The sequence below is a fragment of the Rhinolophus sinicus genome, chromosome 15 (assembly GCF_057876585.1).
Source record: "Rhinolophus sinicus isolate RSI-liver-muscle chromosome 15, RSI-T2T, whole genome shotgun sequence".
Classification (NCBI taxonomy): Eukaryota; Metazoa; Chordata; class Mammalia; order Chiroptera; family Rhinolophidae; genus Rhinolophus; species Rhinolophus sinicus.
In genome coordinates, this window is record NC_142515.1 from 125,549,100 (window position 1) to 125,569,671 (window position 20,572).

Here is a 20,572-nt window from a genome sequence, read left to right on the forward strand (position 1 = left end):
TGAAACAAGGACACACCTGCATTGCTGTTGCTCTCCCGAGGATGGCCACGGCTCTTCAAAAGTGGGCTAAGCAAATGGGGGAGCCAGCAGCTATAAACTGCCTTCAAATAAACTACTGTTTCCCAAAGCTGTGTAGATTGTAAAAATTACCAGGGTGTCTGTTTAAACCAAGCCGTTTCTTAGAATTCTGATTCAATAGGTCTGGGAAAAGCCCAGGAAAGTATGTTTTTTACCAGTACTTCAGATGAGTTTTGTACTTGGGCAAGTTTTATAAACACCAAGATAAGAAATCTGCAATTTCAGAAAGAAACCTAGGATGAAGGAAAGGCCAGAGGCCGTTTGGGAATGTGCATTACTGTCCCTTTTGGAGGATAAGGTAGATTATTGCTTCAGGCCCATCCAATGCCTATCTTGAGCTGAGAACTTTCCATGATGTCAACAGGACACAATAAGTCAAGATAAGAAAGGAATTTAGCTCTTATGTGTAAAGGCCTATTAATACCCTCCAACTCACTACGTACAAGGAAAGTCTAGTGTCACAGGCTATTCTTCAATGGGCTGGTGCTAAAGTCAGCCCCACCACACACACACCGACAATGCCAACACTGCAGTATAAGGGTCAGCCAGAGTCCTGCGATAACAGACCAAAGCTGGTTAATGCAGCAAGTCAACACGTGGGTCCTATTAGGAGCTAGTATGAAGCACAACCCTCAAATGGAATACACTTTTCACAAGAATTCCTCTACCACAGGAGGGCCTTAGGAAACCCATCCAGCAGCTTCACAAGTACGTGGCTGAGGCCGGGACAGAACACAGGAAGACCAACACAGGAATTATCTGAACGGTAGGATTGTAAGTGGAGGTTTTCTCATTTCCTTTATCGTTATTTTAATATGGATGTGATAAATAATAACCGTGAATGCATTACTTGCTATTCCCCCATCACTATTTTGTCAAAAAGCAAATTAAAATATTTCTCAATGACAATTGAGTCAGTTTCCTAATTTCTTCTGTTAATGAAGATATTATATTTCATCAACATATTTCTTGATGATAAACTCCATTTTCGGACATAAAGATAATATAAGAGGCATTGAGAGTGTGATATCCCTGTTTCAGAAAAAGTGCTGCATACAGTATGAAAACAGAATTAAATGTTTAATAAAATAGCACTGGACATTCTGAGAACCATAAAATATGCGACAGAAGTCTCTGAGGCAGAGGGAAGGGAGAGGTTAAAGTTGAGGAGGTGAGGATGCAAGAGAGCGGAATGGATGGGACCTGCTGGGAATGCACTGCGTACAGGGCGCTGCTGCCATCTTCACTGCGTGAGGCTGAGCAGCTGGGCCTCCGGAAAGCGCATGCTGGTTAGTCCCACACACCTTCTCCCTGGACAGCAGGGCTCTGGCAGAAATGCACAGTTGGGACCACCCCATCTAGGCCTCACGATCCTTTCATGTTTTGATAGACGGAGAAGGAGGAGTGAGTGGCTAAAAGTGGAATGGGGAGAATTATGACAAAGAGGATCCCAGGCAGGTGGCCAACAGACATAACAAAAGATGCTCAACATCACTAATCATCAGAAAAATGCAAATAAAACCACAATGAGATATCACCTCACTCCTGTCAGAATGGCAATGATCAATAAATCAACAAACAAGGGTTGGCAAGGATGCGGAGAAAAGGGAACCCTCGTACACTGTTGGTGGGATTGCAGATTGGTGCAGCCACTATGGAAAACAGTCTGGAGGTTCCTCAAAAAATTAAAAATATAACTACTTATGACCCAGCAACTCCACTTCTGGGTATTTATCCAAAGAAATCCAAAACACGGATTTGAAAGGATATATGCATCCCGATGTTCACTGCAGCACTATTCACAATAGCCAAGATATGGAAACAACCTCAGTGTCAATTGATAGATGACTGGATAAAGAAGATGTGTAAATACATACAATGGAATATTACTCGGCCATAAAAAGAATGAAATCGTATCATTTGCAACATCATGGATAACCCAGAGGGAATTATGCTAAGTGAAATAAGTCAGACAGAGAAAAGACAAATACCATATTATTTTATTTATATGTAGTCTTAAAAATAAACAAAAACAGAAACAGACTCATAGATAGAAAGAACAAAGTGAAGGTTTGGGGTGGGGGTGGAGGGTAAGAAGGGGAGGGCGGGGGGTTGGAGAGCTGGGTGAAAAAGGTGAAAGGATTAAGAAGCACAAACTGGTTGTTACAAAATAGTCATGGGGATGTAAAGTACAACACAGGGAGTATAGTCAATAATATTGTAATAACTATGTATGCTGTCAGGTGGGTGCTAGACTTATCGGGGGATCACTTCATAAATTATATAAATGTCTAACCACTATGCTGTACACCTAAAACAAATAGAATATTGAATATCAACTGTAATTTTAAAAAGTAAAAATAATAAAAAAATAAAAAAAGAGGATCACAGGCTCAGGAAAGGAGTCTGAAGGCCCATGAATAAGTGGAAACGATTGGTATCAGAGTGAGGGGCTAGAGAACCAGCCCTGCGACAACGGGAGAACCACGACCACGAGCGGGATATGACAGAGACAGGAAAGGATATAGACCCCGAAGAGCAACTGTGAGGACAGGCAGCCTCGCTGCTCTGCTGCTCTGCATCTCTGGATAGACAGACAGACCGACAGACAGACAGACAGACAGACAGATGCTGCTGCCGCCTGGGGACTTGGCCAACTCACTGTCCTGCAGGGTACGCTCGGGAGGCTTTTCCTGTTCTTCCCAGCTGACTACAGGACCTTTGCCCCAAGAGCATCTGTTAATGGAGATATAACCACGCAAAAGACAGACAGGTGCTGGAGTCCAGGACAATGGGAAAAAGTGAACTTACACACCTCCCACAAAGTTTAAAAATGTGTTGTTTGAAAAGGTGGCTTTTTTTGTTGTTTTCACTTGACTTCCCAAGGGAGGGCAGGAATCTTAGCTGACAACTTTTCTGATTAATATTTTCACTAAGAATTAAATTGAAATCAATTAGAAATTGCTCTTTTTATATTTTGGTTTGAGGTTTGATGTTCTTATTTTGAGGATAATGATTGGTTTTACCCTTACATCTAATGAAAAAAAGAATAAAATAGAAATCTATTTTACAGATTTAGTAAGTTTACTACAACTTACTCTTCATCAAGAGCTAGTCAGATTTCTTCAAGCTCACATCCAGAATATGTCCTTCAGTTTCAATGAGGGACTCTTGGCATCTAAGGGTAAGGCTGTTCCATGACATCACACACCTTAGCACAAATATCGTCTCCCCTGCTGCAATTTCCCTAGTTGCCCTAGTACGGTAAGCAGCAATTTCAGAAACAGAGGCATTGTAGGATAATTTTAGAGACTAGAAACGCTAGATAAGTGGTTAATATTTGACAAGATCAGCAGAATCTATGCAAAGTCCATGAACTTGAAATCCATTCTATTATACTTGAAGATGTAGAATGCTTTCAAGTTGTCATACATCATAAAATAACAGCTCTCGTGTATTGAGTGCTTACATTGTTCTAAGTCTACCAGTGTAAGTATTCTATCTTACTTGCATATAACATATAACATGCCATACCATACCATAACTACCTATAAACTTGGGCATATCTGACACTTAAGGGAACAAAGGCCTAGAAAAATCAGATCAAGGCCCAAGGCCACAGAGCTAGTTAAGTGGCAGAGCCAGGATTGTAAACCCTTCCCCGTCAGGGTGACATACTAAACGTTCTTGGGCCATCTCCACTGAGCCTTCCTGGTCAGTATCTCCAGCCCACCTCCTCACTCTGGATTGCATCCAGCCTTTGTGTTTTCAGAGCTCTTTACCAGTTGTCTCCCAATAATGGCGGCCCTTTTCTTGAAGACAGGTCCACGGCTTATTTATCTTTATAGCCTCAGCACCTACCAGGGAAACTGACAGAGAATAGGAGTTTATGGGATGTTGAAATAAGAGATCCCCAGGGAAGATGCCAGAATTGAACATTTATTATTCTCACATAGAATCTAATATTGTGTTTATACTTTCATTTTATATAGTTGACATTACTGTATTAATAATTATTCTTTTTTACAATATACTGATAGTTGATACAGATGAGTTGATTTTATTTTCAAGTACTTCTGCTAGAGTTTTTGGCTGTAGTCTGTGATTATAACATTTAAGATATCAACAGTGGCCAAATGAATGAATAAAGGGGAAATATATATTGCATATTAAATAAAGTAGAAAGAGTGCTAACTGTTGACTGAGGATGAAGGCCAGGCTGTAAATCAGCAGATGACTATTTTGAGAGTCCCCGTTTTCACAGTAATGCTCTCCTCTCCTACAGGAACAACTGATGTGCTCTGCTCAGATCCCACTCAAGGAAGAGTTCCTGTCACCTCCTCTTGCAGATTCCCTGTCAAGCCAGGCTTTCTCTTTTCAAGGTTCTCTTGACCCTTAACTTCAGGAAGTCCCTCGCATACTAGTCATGGCACACAGAAAATGTGGGCTGGCAGAGACCTCATTAGAGCAGAGAGAAGGCAGTACCCCAGCTCCTGAGCAGGGGAGCATAATGGTGAACCCTAGCCCTGCACGCACAAGCTGCTGCTCTTGAACACATGACTTAACTTCTCTAGGTCTCAGTTTCCCCACATGTGAAACGGAGGTGAAACATCCCTACTACACAAGCTTGTTGGAGGACTTGGTGAGATAAGTTATGTAAAGCACTTCCCACACTACCTGGCACATACCATAGTAAGTGCTCAGCAAATGTCAGCTATTGCAGTTGAGGGAAATTGCTGAGCGATAACAGCCACATCCCACACAACAGAACTGGCCTGGTGGCACGCTGGGGCCCAGGGGCCAGCACTGGAGACTCTGGATCCTCAGCTGAACCCTGCAGTAACGTGTCAGGGGAGTCCATGTGCTATAGATGGCCTGGGTGCAAGTGATCAGCCAGCGTGTGACCTGGGACTGCTGCTCAGCCTCATGCCTCAGTTTCTTCACGTGTAAAATGGTGAGAATAATAGTGCATACATCATTGTAAGGATTGAATGTGTGTGAATGTGTGTGTGTGTGTGTGTGTGCATGTGTGTGTACATACACAGGTCTGGCACATCACTGTATAAATTAGGTGTTTTATTCCTGACCACCTTCGGTCTTCACTTGCCACCCAACATCTCTATGTTGAAGTAGACAGAGAAATTATATTTTATGTGGTCACTGAGGGATATTTAAAGTATCTTCCTACATTTTTCAAATCATCTGAGAAATACTTTGCACTCTACATTTGTTGAAGAAGTTGGAGAACAACATATCAATAAGTGCCTTTCTGCTTTTTAAAATATTTATTATTAAATTAAAAAAGGCCTTGAGCAGTCTGCGACAATTCACAGGAATTCAGTCCTCCTATAAAATCCTGGTTCTCCTGCCCCTAGGTGCATCAGAGACAGCGAGAGAGGTCAGGCTCTGAAATGTTTTGCCAAGTAAAAAATGGCCCAAAATGTGTTTACAATTCTCATTTGATTATTCCTACTGTAGAAAAACAGTGAAAATGGTTATGAGGACTTTAAATAAAATGTTCAATACATGCAAAGAAAATGGCACAAGCCACACACTAAACTGTTGTATAGTTTCTGAATTAAGTTGCATAGAGTAAGGAAGCATCCAAGATAAAGCTGAAACACACCCTTCTCACTGGTGATCTGCCATCCCCAATAAAAAACTGTCCTGAAAGCCAATCCTGGGCAAAGCGAGGTCCTGGCAAAAGGCAGCTTCTCCATTTCCTTCTACAAATATCTGCAGCAGGGCTGTTCCGAGCAGTTCTGCACTGGAGTGCTCCTTGGTCACTAAGTGCCACCTCTCTCTCTCTGTCTTTCTCTGTGTCTCCCTGTCTCTCTGTCTCTGTCTCTGTGTATGTCTCTCTGTCTCTCGCTGCATGACTGTTGCATTCTAAGCTAGACATGGGAGAATATTTGAATACTTGCAGAATCCTAAATTCTAGCTCTCCTGATAACTAAGGTACACTGTCTATCACCCAAATGTGTCATATGTCAGAAAGGCACTGCTTTGGCAGCTATTGAGCAGCCTATACAAAATGAGTCGGTGCTCATTCTATTACAGTTCCAGACAACCGATGTCCAGGTTACATATCACCTGTGCTGGAGATAGCTCGTGACTCAGAGTGGCCCCATGAGGCTTCGTGGGTGGCAAGACAAGCCAGAACAGGGAGACACAGAACCCTGCAAACAGACAGAGCCTAGGAACAGAGCTGGTGATGGAAAAAAGTCCCAAAATGGGTGACAGGTTTACAGGATTCACAGGAGGCAAAAGGAAGAAGATCTGGGGTCCCAGGCAGCACACCAAGCCAGGGAGGGGACCAGCTGGGGTTTGGTCAGAGGACATGGCAAAAACCAGTCACCAGTTCCAGTGAAGTGAGCCACCACAGATCCTTTCAAGAATTAGTGGTGGGATGGATAAACAAATACACATAAATACACAAAACTAGATGTGGGAGAAAAACTAGTTTAGAAATTGTAGGATTAGGTATCTAGACACATGTTTACCCCTTACAAGCTTTGTGACCTTAGGCAAATCACTTAACCTATTTCAGCAGCTCTAAATGGGGACAATACCTGTCACACCTGTTGCTCAAGGTTGTAATGACTTGATGAAAGGACAGGTGTGAAAACAGTTTATGAACAACTTGCCTGAGAGCTGCAGCCCTGTGACACGGCTTCTCTTCTCCTTTGTTACACCCCCCCCCCACCCCCACCCCCGCCGCCCTGACAGAAGCTCTGTGATGTGACTTTCACCACGGTGGGAAGCAGGGAAGCGCTTGGCCTGGGAGTCTTAGCATCTGTGCAGCTTTTAAAAGCCCCTCCTGCTGGATTCTAAAGCCCTGCCCGCTCTCACCCGCCCCCCCCCCACAGTGGGAGTCATTCTCCTAGACCCACAGTACTTTCAATTATTCCACTGTCAACAAAGTATTTGATGACTCTATTGTAAGATGAAACTGGATGCCTGGAGACCCCAGGCCCACAGACATCCTCTCTGGCCTACACTTTGGCTTACACAGGGTACCTCCGACCACCACCACCAAAAAGAGTTACATATATTGTCTTCAGTTTTTTATATTTAAAAATCAGTTAATTTCCATACAAATTTAGTTTTCTAGCTTCTCTTGAAAAATCAAAAGATCTAGCAACACTGGGTCCAAATTCCCACAAGGCAACACTCCCTTCAGGGAGCACCAGAATCACAGGGACAGATTGAAACACAGGCTGCGGAACCCCACCCCAGGGTTTCTGACGCAGAAATCACATTCCTACCAGTGTCCAGGCCATCCTGGGGCTGGCCCTGGGACCACACTTTGAGAACCACCTGCTAGATCACTGCATGGGCTGCTCCTGTTCAAAGGGACGCACACTCCCTTTGGCCACAGCCACACCTCCCATCTCAGTGATAGTCTCCGTGTCATTTGTCACACTCACTGGATTGTTTCTCCTATACGTGTGAAGCCCCCTTACTAAATGTGCCTGGTCTCCGAGGCATTTCTGAGTTAGCAGCCTCTGCCACTTCAGGGCAAGAACCCTGCCTTCCTTTCTCACCCCCTTCTCCACCCTCCCCCACCTCCCTCCCCCACCTCCCTCCCTCCCTCCCTCCCTCTCTCTCATACATACTCACCAGCCCACCCAGTATCTTATACATAGCATCCAAATACGTTAGCTGAGTTGAATTCCCGCACAAAGTCGAGCTGGTGTGATCCTTCCGCTCGTTGACTGGGTCCAGCTTAAGAGCAGGTCTGTGCCTCCTCAGACGCGGAGGCGGGAGGGAGGCAGAGGAACACACATCATGACCCAGGATCAGGCGTAAGTTCCCTGAGATCCACTCTCCTGTTTAGCTTCTCAGCCCCACGATTCAGCCCCCAGCCCCCTAACACTAGTTACCACTTAGAAACACTAACAAATGCCGTCACTAATTGTTACTGTGATCACCAGCGTGAGGGCCAGGGACAGTCCTGGTTGGTGACCCTAGGTCCCTTCCAGCTTTCTTTCTTAAGAGCCCATTAATGAAGACTTGGATCAAATTCTGTACACATTTTGAAATTCACCCAAATGTAGGCCATACTCTTCTCCCTGTGTCCACCCCCGCCCACGCAGGCTCTATCTTGGATCCTTGGTCCTAAGCCATGGTTTGTGTAAAATGAACTCAAATTTAATTTCCACCAGGAGTTTAAATGTTTCTCTTTTAAATAATGAAATATGGGCACTTCATTCCAGAGATTCTAGTCTTTAAAGCCAAAACAAGTTTATCCCTCTTTTATGGGCTGACAGCAAATCATGAGAGTTTGTGTCCCCAAAAGGAGCACCAAAGTAATTCGGGGAGGCCTGACCTCATTACAATATTTCTGAAAGGTGACCAAAACGGAAGAAACATCTAAATGAACTGTGAGAGGTCTCTCTGGCACTGTCAAAAAGTGGCCTCAGCACTGTATTCCTATCACTTCCATCTTATGGAAAAGGGCCCTGAGGCTTGTAACAACCTCTTCAGGATGAGACACCATCAAAGATAGAGTCAAACTCACTTTCAAGCCCACGGCATCCCCAGAGCCAATTTACTTCACCAGCCACAGTTCTTGTATGCAGGGCATATCTTCCCTGTAAACTGCCTCTAAAAAGCTTCAGAACTCAGAGGCTAAAGAGGACCCAAAACTCAAAATATAAAATAGAAGACACCGTGGTGATTGCTTCTTAAAACCAGGACAGAAAAATAGAAAATTAGCACATAGCAAATCAGAACAAAGCCATGCAGACAAACTTATAAATGACAAAGGATTCCCAGGCCAGAAGGGCTTTGCTTGCATGTAATAACCAATATACACAGAAAGAACAGATCCCTCAGAAGGAGACTGGGAAGTAGCAGCAAAGGAAAAAGTCTGAGACAAAAATTATCAGGCCCCCTCCAACGAGAGCCATGGCCTGCTGTCCAATCCTTAATGAAGAAAGATGTCTAGAACCTGTCAATTTCAGGAAGCCCAAAAGCCACGAAGGGAAAGAGCAAAAGATTCACCACATAAAAATTAAACATTTCTATAAAGGGTCCCTTAAAAAAAATCAAAAAGTGAATGAATATTTGAATACATGTCATAAAAGGGATTAATACTACTACTACTATAAACACCCTCCCCACCCTAAAAAAAAAATGATCAATGACAACAACCCAACAGAAAAAATGGACAGGAGAGGAAATGCATAGACAAATCATGGAACCGGAAATGCATATATCTCAAAAACATACAGAAAAATTCTCAATCTCACCTATAGTCAGGAAACATGCAAATTAAATCAAAGCTACGCTGTTTCTACCAACCACAGTGCCGAAAGAAAAAAAAACAAAACTAAAAATATCAGTTTCATAAGACTGTTGAGGGTATAGGGAAAAAGATACTGTCCCATGTTTCTTGGGGATGTAAGAATATTACATAATCCTTGGAATATAATTTGGACATATATAATAAAGTGTGCCCTCTGATCTCTAATCCTGTTATGGAGAATTACATATTGAATTATTTTAAGAAGTGGCAAACAAAAAAACTAACAAACAAAAAAACCCTCAACATTCATCAACAGGAGACTGATTGAACACAGTGTGCATATCCATACAGATATTGTGCAGTTATTAAAAAGAGAACAAACAGCATTATTTGGCAGACAGTAAAAGGCAGTGGCTAGCACTGTGGACTTGAGAGCCATGTTGTCCAAGTTCAAGCTGCTGCTCCCACAATCACCAGCTGTGTGACCTTGGTCAAATTTTTCACATCTCAATTTGTCATCCACCCACTGGGGCTAACAGACCTACCTTACACGGTAGTTGTGAGATAAATGAGTTAAGCACAGCGCCTGGCATCCAGCAGGTACTGAAATGATGTGCATGATACTGTTGGGGGGTGGGGGAAAAAGGGGGAGAACTGTACACATTGTATAGCATAGATCTATTTTAGTTAAAAGTATATATATTTTGAAGCACACTGCTGTGTGTATGTGTGGGTGGTGGTGAGAGGAAAGGAGAAAGTTTTAACTTTTTCTTTGTGCCTCTCTGTGCTGTTTGGCTTCTTGCAAAGAACATGGATTACTTTTGTAGTTTGGAAGCACAACGCAATAAATTTTTTTTTCAGCAGTGGGATGGGTGAGGCTGATAGCAAGAGTGGGGGACACACAGGCTAATTAAAAACTGGGGAGTGAATCTGGGAACTGAGAAGTGTGCTTGGTCTGGAGCACAGAGCACACGATGGAGAGAGGCAGATAAGAGGCTGGAGGTGGTCAAAGAAGGGTTGTGTGTTCAAGAGAAAGGAGTGTGGACTTTATCCACATGTCTGTGGAAAATTCTGTGCAGGAAAGGAATGCACAGTCTCGGCTGTACTCTGGCAATCTTAAAGGTGAACTCTGCCTCTCCATCAAAACAAAGCTTTCAGTGGCTCCCTGTTCCTCTTTACAGGGATAAAGTCCAAACGTGAGTCCATGAGTCTTATCCGCAGCCTTCTCACCACACCCCACGCTAAACTCAAACCCTGCACTGCAGCCACACTGAACTGCTGGGGGTTCTTGGAAAGCTCTGCTCTGTCCAGCTTCTAGGCTTTGCTCAGGCTGCAGCCTCTGCCAGCAATCCCCTGCCCCCATGCCTCTCCTTGTTCTTCCTGCCTAACTCCTCAGAGCTCAGCTAACTACACCCCTCTGCCCCCACCTCCTGGAAAGCTCACTGCAATCCCCCACGGCTCAGTTTCCCTCCTGGGTCCCTCCATATCACCCTGGCATCAACCTAAAAAGAGTACTTTTGACATGGATTTGTAATTGTCAATTTGTGGTCTGCCTCCCCAACTAGACTGCAAATACATAAGTACTGGTGCTTAATATCATTCCTTGTTGATTCTTCAGTACCTAACACAGAACACAAAACACAGAGATCTATAAGTATTTGTTAAATAAATGAATCTCCTTCACAAGCCATCTAACTAATTTCCCTTTCTTATATTCCATGTTTTCCCAAAAAGTTTCTGATGTAATTCCCTGACCTATGTATGTCAGCCCATAGGCAGAAAACTTACAGCAGTGATCCTATCAGTAGAAGTGGGGTCCATGTGACAGTTACATTGCTCACTGGAAACTAATAAATTGGCATAGGGATTTTATATGTCAATCTTGTATCTTGGTTAATGTAAGTCCTGCCCTGGAGAAAGAAAACCTCCATGTGCTGGCAAAAGCACATGTCTGAGCACATGTCTGAAAACTCACAATGAAGGGCCACAGCTCTGAACTATGGCAAATGACTACAGGAGACCTTTTCTGGCTACATCTGAACCTTGACTCATTCAGCAAATACTTAATAGCCACCCACTGAAAGGCAACCGTCCTTCTAACCTTTGAAGATATAGCGGGGAATAAGACAGATGAGCCCTACCATCATGGAATCACATTCCACTGAGGGTTAGCAGGGGGGCAGATAATACACATGTAAAAATAAGGTAATTTCAGGTAGTGCTACATGCTGAGAAGAAAATTAGGGAGGACAGGGAATGATTAAAGTTAGGGGAGAGTTTGTGAGAACGCTTTAGACAATGGTCAGGATAAGGCTTCTCTGAGGGGTGGACATTTGAGCTGAGACTTAAATAATGAGAATGAGTCAGCCATGAGAAAATCTGGGGGCAGAGAATTCCAAGCCTAGAAAAGACCAAATGGAACATCTCTTAGGTAGAAAGAGCTTGGAGTACTCAAACAAAGATAGAAAAACAATATGGCTGAAGCATGATGAGCGAAGAAGGTGATTTGAGAGTGATCAGAGGTCAGCATAGAATAGATTATACAGGCCATGAGGAGGAGTTTGGATTTCATTCTTGTTGCAAAGGAAAGACATTAGTGAGGTACAGATAGGGAAGTGATAGAGTCTCACTTATATTGTTAAATGGCTAATGATGGAATGAACTCTAGGAAAGCAGCAGTGGAAACTGATAGGCCATACAAGAGGATACTGTCGTAGCCCAAAGCAGAGCCACTGAAGGCTTGCACGACGATGGCAGCCATGGACACGGTGAAAGTGATGGGTCAGAACTGGTATCATATTTTGGAGGTAGGGTCAATAGTGGTTGATGTTAGATTGGATGTTGGAGGCAAGAGGAAAAGAATAATCAAAGTTGTGACCTTTCAGTTCTCACAGGAAATTTCTGCACCTGCTTGCTGCTAAATATCAGTGTTTTGTTGGAGAACTCCTTTTCAGTAACCATGACAAAGGCAAAGCCAGTCAAACTTTCTCCTAGTGTGTGACAATACTTGAATTATCCACGCCAACTTCTTGTAGAGGATTCAAGAATAGTTTATTCTGTGTGAAACTAAAGCTTTAAGGTTCAGGGGGTTTTTGTTGTTGTTGTTTTGGCTATCTAAAAAGCAGTTCATTTTCTATAGACCCAAGTGCTTACAAAACATAGGTTTGTGTCCCATTAAAAAGTACCATTTCCTTGAACTATTAGAGATGTATAGGCCCAGAGCTTCTATTAAAACTGTCACTTCTTTATTTTGCTTTATATTGTTGACTTATTTTCACATATGATGGCCACATTTTATAGTATCGTTTTATGAATGTTAAAGGCAAGGCTTAGCAGGCCAGGTAATTTACAGCATAGGAAGAAACAGAATGGCAAGGCTGATTTCCGTAGTCAACCCCTTCTTGTATTCATTTGCCTTCTGTAAAACTCTGGAGATAGTGTGTCTTGAAGAACTGTTTAAGGCTATAGAGCAATTACTTTCTACTCAACTCAACTCTTGTGGATATATATATATATATATAGTCCAGTGATAGTCCCCCAGAAAATAACATTTTGAAAACCAACTGTACTTATTACTATGCATTAATCTTCAAAAGATATACAAAATATTATTAGGACAAAGCAAGTAAGGTTGAATATAATTTCATGACTTAAAAGAACTTAAGAAAATTCACAGTATTTGCTGTGCTAATATGCACAGCACTTGTTAAGGACTAAGAGACTCGATAAACTACACCCCTCCTTCCTACCAAGTTGTGAACCAACTGAAAAATAGGCAGAGGAGTAGAGAGCTGAGAGCTCCAACTCTTCCTGATAAAGCTGATGCTGAGACAAGGTGGCACCAAGGGGCACCCCAGCACTGAACCCTGGGATAGGCAGACACACTGAGTGGCTGACTGGCAGAGCAGGACAACCAAGACTCCCCTCCACCCACTTCAAACACCCTCCCCTGTCACATCTGCAACATAAAGGAGCAGACCAGAAGGCATGATTCCTTACTAGCAGTCTGGCTCCAAGAGCAGGACTGCCCAACAGTGAGTTTTCTTACCGAGTTTCTCACCAAGCAGCACTTTACCTGATGGGGAAAAGAAAGGGATGACCCAAGATACAGGAATGTCAATAGAACCCCTGCAGCTACATCACATTCTCCACCTAATTTTATTCTTTTAACCTTGGAGTAAATCTATCGGGGGAGTCTACAAGTCCTTTCCGAGGAGAACACAGGCACAGATAATTTTAAGGAAATAAATTCCATCTATTCAACTTTCACCTATTCTGTCCTAAAATTGAGCTGCTGAAATATGACTGAGATGTCAACAATTTCATTTTTCCAACTGCCTTTAAAAATCATTCTTTTCCCATTTAGAAAAGACAGACATCCTCTCAGCCATCCCAGATCTTACTACGGCAGATTGTTCCCATGTGTGACAATCTTCTAAGACACCATACAAAGGAATATTGATATCGATGTTTAATTTAATCAAGGCATGATAAGCCTACAGGCCTTCTTGGCTTTCCTTATCTTATACATATTTCTGTTAAAAGAAAATCATGGTGCTAGAAATTAGGTATTTTGGGCTGTGTCGGGTGTTCTGAGTTCAGAGTGAGGGTAGCAGAAGTTATGATCGTGTCTGTCCAACACCACTTCTTCCATTCCCTGATGATGTCAAAGAATCCTGCTGACATAATGAGAAATGCTGAGGGAGGCTGAGCCCTACTACACCCGCGTAACAAACCCCACAGCAAGGTTTTATCCTCCCTGTATCTATCTCATAATTCAAGTATGTTAGATTTGTGGAAAACATTCTCGGGAATACCAGTCAGCTAGAAGGCACACTAGCTCCATAATGAAAAAGAATTGTAAAACCTCATTCTCCTGTGTCTCAGTTGCAAATTTCAGAAGATCGCAAGAAAAAGGGAGTTTAAAAATTCCAAATTTCCTTCTGACAGATAAATGTTACAAGTAAAAGGAACATATATCAGAGGTTAGTTAGTGTTTTATATTTTCTTGAATAATTATTCAGACTCATGGGAGAAAATATTTTCATTAATTTTTTGCCTAAACATTACTGAACACAGTAAATCTGTATTCATTTTACCCAAACACTTCTGCTCCTTGTCACCTGTCAACCATTTTTTTAACCTCATTATTCATCCCTACCTTTTATGTGAAAAACTTAGATTTAGATAGTCTTCTACCGTAAATAAAGCATTTAACAATAATCATGTATTCATCTTTTGTAAGCTATGCACCTAATAGTCCTCCAACTGTTTTACTATCCTGTCGCCTATTAAAAAATTACGTTCACCTATAGATTCGTGAACTAATTGCGGAAGGGGAGCTCAATCCATTTAATTCAGAGGCATGTTTCCAATAAAATTTTAGTTCTCTTTAAGAATTAATTATAAAAATTTGTAGTGAAGTTATGAGCCATTATGTACTAATAATTGCAATAACTCAATCCAAAAATTTTTGACATTTAGAATTTTTAGATCATAGGAAATGTTTAAAATTATAAAGAAATTTTTATTGCAGAAAAGAATGATAAGGTAAGGAATAAAATACATTTGAGCATAAAATATATTTTAAAAATTTCTATGGGGAAGTAGATGAAAATACAAATTCAAAGGGAAAAAAGAATAATGTACAATTTCTATAACAATGAATGATGATGAGTATTCAGTTTCTATGGGATTTAATTTCATTAAATGCATTTTAAGTGACACAGCCCTTTTTATTTGAAAATATTCATATTATACCAGAAATCGTATCATTTGCAACTAAGGGAAAAAAGTTTACATGTCAACTTACAAATTATTTTGGGGAGGTATATCAGCAAAATGTATGCAGACCATTGCTTTACCCCTTTTGGCTTACTCACTGAGATCAACTTGGGATATGCTTATCCCTCTTGGGTAAGAAGTCAGCAGTCAGTTAGGGGAATCCTGCTCCCATCTTTGTAAGGCCATTTCTCCAGTATTGATTTCACTGCTTTTGTGGGATTTCCTGGGGCCACTGGTAAGGTAGATTTTCTTCCCAGAATGCCCTGAATAAGTCAGAACAATACATCAATTAAATCAGCTCCAATGTTATTCTGAACCCAAGGCTATAATTTACAACTTGTCTGACAGCCATCTCAAATTATGTCCCACTACCTTATTCAATATAATCAGAAGTTCTAAAAGAAGATCAAATGAAAACATACTCTAGAAATTAAGATCCAAAAAGATGGCCTCAATTTGATTATGACCCCTCCCAATGTAAATTTTCCAGAGAGAAAGAAAAAGTTCAGAGAGTAAATTATCATGTTCCTAATTATAGCCCCAAGTAATCAATGCCAACTTCGTGTTAAAGTCCAAAATTGTAATGGCCAACATTGAACTCTCTTGCTCTTGTGAATTAAAGTTCAAACAACAGGTTTTGTCACTCCCTGGCAGTGAACTTAGCTCCTAAAACTTAAGCCTTCCCCCAGAGGCCCTGTCTTGTTATGTGTTAAGCTCATCGCAGGCCTCCAGTGGCAGCGGCAGGTCCCTGTGAAACTTGTGGTATGAAGCAGCTGAACAGAAAGGGCACTTTCAGTGAGTGGCCTGACTCCCATTAGAAAGGGGAGAGGAAGAAGGTGGGCCGTACACGCCAAACTTACACATCAGGAAACTTGCTAGTAGCTCTGAAATAGAGTATCCAGTATTATGTTAGTGGCACCCCCTCCATACTTCAAGAAACATCTGAGATGGCAAAGAAGTGTTTTTCCCTAAAATAAAGAAATAAAACAGAATTATAAGAAATGGTCTCTCTTATTTGAGAAATATTTATTGCGCTCACATTCCTGAGCGAGATTTGCTGGAAGATTCATAAATGAATCAGAGCTGGTTGCTGCCTAACAACCACTAACATTTTAATATATCCACATGTATCAATGCAACATATTTTATGTTTTTGTTACAGCAGTGCCTTGCTTCTGGTACTAATTTTTGTGTGAGTATACATTAGGCTTTATTTACGACCAAACAACCCTAAATACCTCAGCGACTTAGATTGCATAAAAGTATTTCTCATTCATACCATCACGTGTGCTAGCCAAAATCTCTTTCCCACTTTGTTCTGACTCTAAGACCCTAGCTAATGGAAGCAGCTACCAGGTGAAACACTGTTGGTATGGTAAAGAGGGCCACAAAGTCTTTGTCACTCTTCTCCCCAATCCTCATCAAGAGCTGGTGGTCCCCTCTCCTTGAAAGTGAGCTGGCCCTGTGACTGCTATAACCAATAGAATGTGTCATTTCCATGCCCAAGACCTGGAAGCTTTTGCTTTTGCACTTTTGAGTCTTGAGCCACCGTGTAAGAAGTCAAGCTACTCCATAGGAGAATCCATGTGAAGTGAGGCCCTAGGATAACACTAGGAAGAAGACTCAGCCATTCTAGCATCCGAGTGAAGCCTCCAAATTACTCCAGCCCCAGACAACACCGGGCTAGAACCACACGAGAGACCCCAAACAAGATGAGGCAACTGCCCAAGAGACCATTCAGTGCACAAAAACATTGGAGATAGTAAAATGGTTTCAAGTCACTGAGATTTGGGGTGGTTTGCTATACTGCAATAGATAACTAAAACATGCCATCACTGCGCTAAAAGGAAAGTGACCATGAGAAATTGTGCATGGCTTCTTAAAGCTTTCGCTTGGAAGTGACACAGAGCACTCCCACTTCATTGGCCATGATGAGTTCAGTTCAAAGGAGCCGGGAAATGCAAGTCTACTGTGTGAATGGGAAAAGTGATGAAAACATTTGGTGACGAGTGCTAGTATCTCACAGAGAGAGGTCAGGGCTAGAGACGTGTATCTTCCATAGAGATGACAAGTAAGTCATTCCTAGATGAAATCTAAGGAAAAAAAGAGTAACAAGAGGAGAAAAGAATGTAGATGATGACAGATGTTTGTCGATGACCTCCAGGGAAGGGAGGGATGAATCTGAGGAGGAAAAAGAGGGTGGAAAAGAGACAGAAATGGAACATCTACAGAGGCAGAAGGAGAAATCTTAGGACCCAAAGGAGAGCTTCAAGAACAGAATAGTCAAGGAGAGCCTAAAAGGCCAAAATTGGTGGTATAGGCATGCATACACATTCAAAGAAGAAACAGATTAGTTGGGTTGATGTAGTCACAGGTGTGGGACAAAGGTAGAATTAGAGAAGGTAACAGAATTTGGATGGTTGGAGAGAGAAGGGTTCTCTCGGTGAGGAAATAGTCTGAGTAAATTCTTGGAGTGGGGAATGAATTCAGCAATTGAGGAGAATAGGACTAGGCATTGTAAAGAGAAATGTGTCACTATAATGGAAGGTGTGTCAAGAAGACAGAAAAAGTGGATTAGGTTTGCTGTGGAAGGAGAGGGCTGTGGATTTATGAGGGCTTTGAGAGCCAACTGAGATTTCTGAGATCTTTCTTTTAAATAGCTGATCATCACTGGAGATAGGTGTCTGAGTAAAGGAAATCAATATACAGGACTAGTCCTTTCATATAGGAACGAAGGAAGGAAAGACAGAGCAGGCCATCAGTTGGAAAGTTATTGCAACATTCAAAGCAGGACTATCCTATGGGAAAAGATTGCTACTTAGGGGGGAAACAAAAAAAGAAGCACCCCCTTCCCCCCCAGCCCGAGACCAGTTTGGGGGCTGAGAATAAGCTTTTCAGAGGACTGAAAAAAAAAAAATTAAAGAAGGGCTTCAAGTGTGGAAAAGTTGAGATATTTTATCAAGAGTGGAAAAAATTTTTTACTTCACAGGGCAACGTTGGTTACCTACCCAACATTCCCCACGCTACTCGCTTCCTTGACAACAGAACTTCAATACAATTCAATTCCTCTCTTCCCTCCAAACCAATAAGGGAAAAACCTACACATACATAATCCAGCTCCACGGTAAATCCTGATTGGTCTAAACCAGTGGTTCTCAAGCAGTATCATCTCTCTAGGGAGTATGTGTGGGGTGGAGGGGAAGAGGATTGTTTTTTTGGTGTCACAATGCCTGGGGCACACTACTGACATTTAGTGGGAAGGGACCAATGATGGTAAAGGTCGGGCAATGCACAGTCCTGCATGAGTACTGCCAAGAGCCAGGTCAACACTAACCAATCCTGCTCTTTGTCAGTTACTGCTTTAGGGAACAACTAGTGACCTAGTTCTAGTCAATAAGATATAGAGTGGCCTGCTATGAAGCCTCTGGGGTGGTTTCTTTCTGTCAGCTGATGTTGTCCCAACTGTATGGCACCTGGGACTGCTACAACCATCTTCTCCCCAAAACCAGTTTCTTCCCAATCGCCCATCATTGGCACCTCCATTTCCTGTTACCAAGTCCTAATGCCGTTTTGACTTCTAACCCTTAACCTTAGGATGACCATTCATTCAGATTTGCCTGGGATAACAATGTGATTTTATTCCTGTTCTCCCCGTGTGATTAACACTGCCCCCTTTCACTTCCAAAGTATTCAACATTGGAAGAGGACAGATTATATGGTCACTTATTTATTCTCAATTAAATCCTGTTCACTCTGCCTCCAGAAAGTACCTCTAAAGCAGGGGTGAGCAAACTATGGCCCATGGGCTGTTTTTGTACCTCCAGAGAATAAATTGTTTTTACATGTCAAATCATTGAAAAAAATCGAAAGAATATTTTGATACCTAAAATTATATTAAAATTTCAGTGTCCATAAAGTTTTATTGGAACACAGCCATGCGCATTCCTTTATGTATATAGTCTATGGCTGCTTTCTCATTAGGCAGAATTAAGTAATTGTGACATGCAACACCTACGATATTCACGTTTGGCCCTTTACAGAAAAGCCTGCAGACCTCTGCTCTAATGACACCCCCTGAGCTCTGATTTTCCTCACTTGCACAAATACGGTACCCTACTAACTGGTTCCCCATTCTTTCCCCCACTCCAATCCTTCATCCACCGGGTAGATAATCTCTCCAGAGAAGAGTTTTGATCGGTCGTCTGCCCCTCCAAACAGGGCAATCAATACAAGGTCCAAGCCCATCCCTGATATTCAAGACTGCAACCTAGTTTTCCAGACTTTGCTCCTCTTCACTATTTAAGCCAAAATGAACCACTTGCTGTTTCCCTTATAAGCAAGCACTCTTTAGCTCCTACCATACGCCCCACTGCTGGCCCAGGTCTCTTCTCCATCCCGTCTGTTTCTCAGATTCAACGAAAACTGTTACTCCTTTGATATACCTTCCTTCCTTCCTTCATCACACCGGTAGGTAGTTCACAGCAGGTCGTTCTGGGGTGGGGGGTGGGGATGACTCAGCGACACAAAGGAAACAGACTAGGGCAGGAGAGAGTAAGTCAAACGAGTTGACTGCCTGAGGTGAAAGGCCCATCCATAATGAGGCGTCAAAGGTGACATGAAAGGACTTTTAAAGACTAGAGAAGGACTTCATCCTACCCACTTTCCTTTCACTGTAGATATATGACTTAAGGAATAAGGACACCTTTGGTGTAAAACCAGAAAGAAAATTCTACAAGAGCAGCCTTGGTCAAAACCACCAAGGACCGGCTGCTCCGTGCCAGCGCAGACAGCACCAATATTCCTGTTGCCAAACTACCCTGGTGCGGAATCCGTGCACTTTCTCCGCGCCAGGAAGACTCCAGCTCGTCGCCAAAACTTCTGGGGTGTAGCTTTGTCTGCGCGCCCACTTTCCCAGCTTCCGGACAGGCGCAACGGCGCCCAGGGGAGAAAGACGCCCCTCACCAGTTTGTGCCAGCAGTTACAACTCTGTCACAGCCTCCCACAGGCCACCAGCCCGCGCCCTCAGACGGGCTTTCCGGTCAGGCCCCGCCTCCGCGACCGCTTTGGCGCACGTGAAGCTCTCGGGCGGGGCGACAGCGAAGAGGCGGGAGATCGCGGACCCCGAACCCAAAGCTGGGAAGGGAAGCGATTCCGGGGCGCACGCGCACAGCGAAGGGACTGGGCGGAGCGTGTCTCCCGGAGGGGTTGCGAAGGAAAGGAGAGCGCGTGGCGCTCCGAACCCCGCGCACGCGCTGTAGCCTCGCCCCGCCCATACGCGCGCGCGGCCGGCGCCGTATCTTTTCCTCAGGCCCGCCCCCCTCTTCTACTTCGGCGAGTGGAGAAGATCGGAGAAGGGAAGTGTGGGGCGAGGTGGGCGGGACGTCGCACGCGAGCGCGGCCAGCCAAAGAAGGGAGGGGGAGGGAGAGATCCTAGACAACGTTACCCCGTCAACACCC

The 20,572-nt window shown here is 43.0% G+C and overlaps 1 long non-coding RNA gene across 1 annotated transcript in view; it reads right to left on the reverse strand.

The window, feature by feature from the left end:
• Positions 1–20,544, reverse strand: part of LOC109456622 (uncharacterized) — a 44,518-nt gene extending 23,974 nt beyond the window's left edge. Inside the window, exons 1-3 of the long non-coding RNA XR_012498223.2 lie at positions 20,078–20,544; positions 15,976–16,083; positions 15,214–15,378 (exon numbers count right to left, since the gene is read on the reverse strand). This is a non-coding gene — a long non-coding RNA (uncharacterized LOC109456622). The remainder of the gene's footprint in view (positions 1–15,213; positions 15,379–15,975; positions 16,084–20,077) is intronic.
• Between the last annotated feature and the right edge of the window lie 28 nt (positions 20,545–20,572).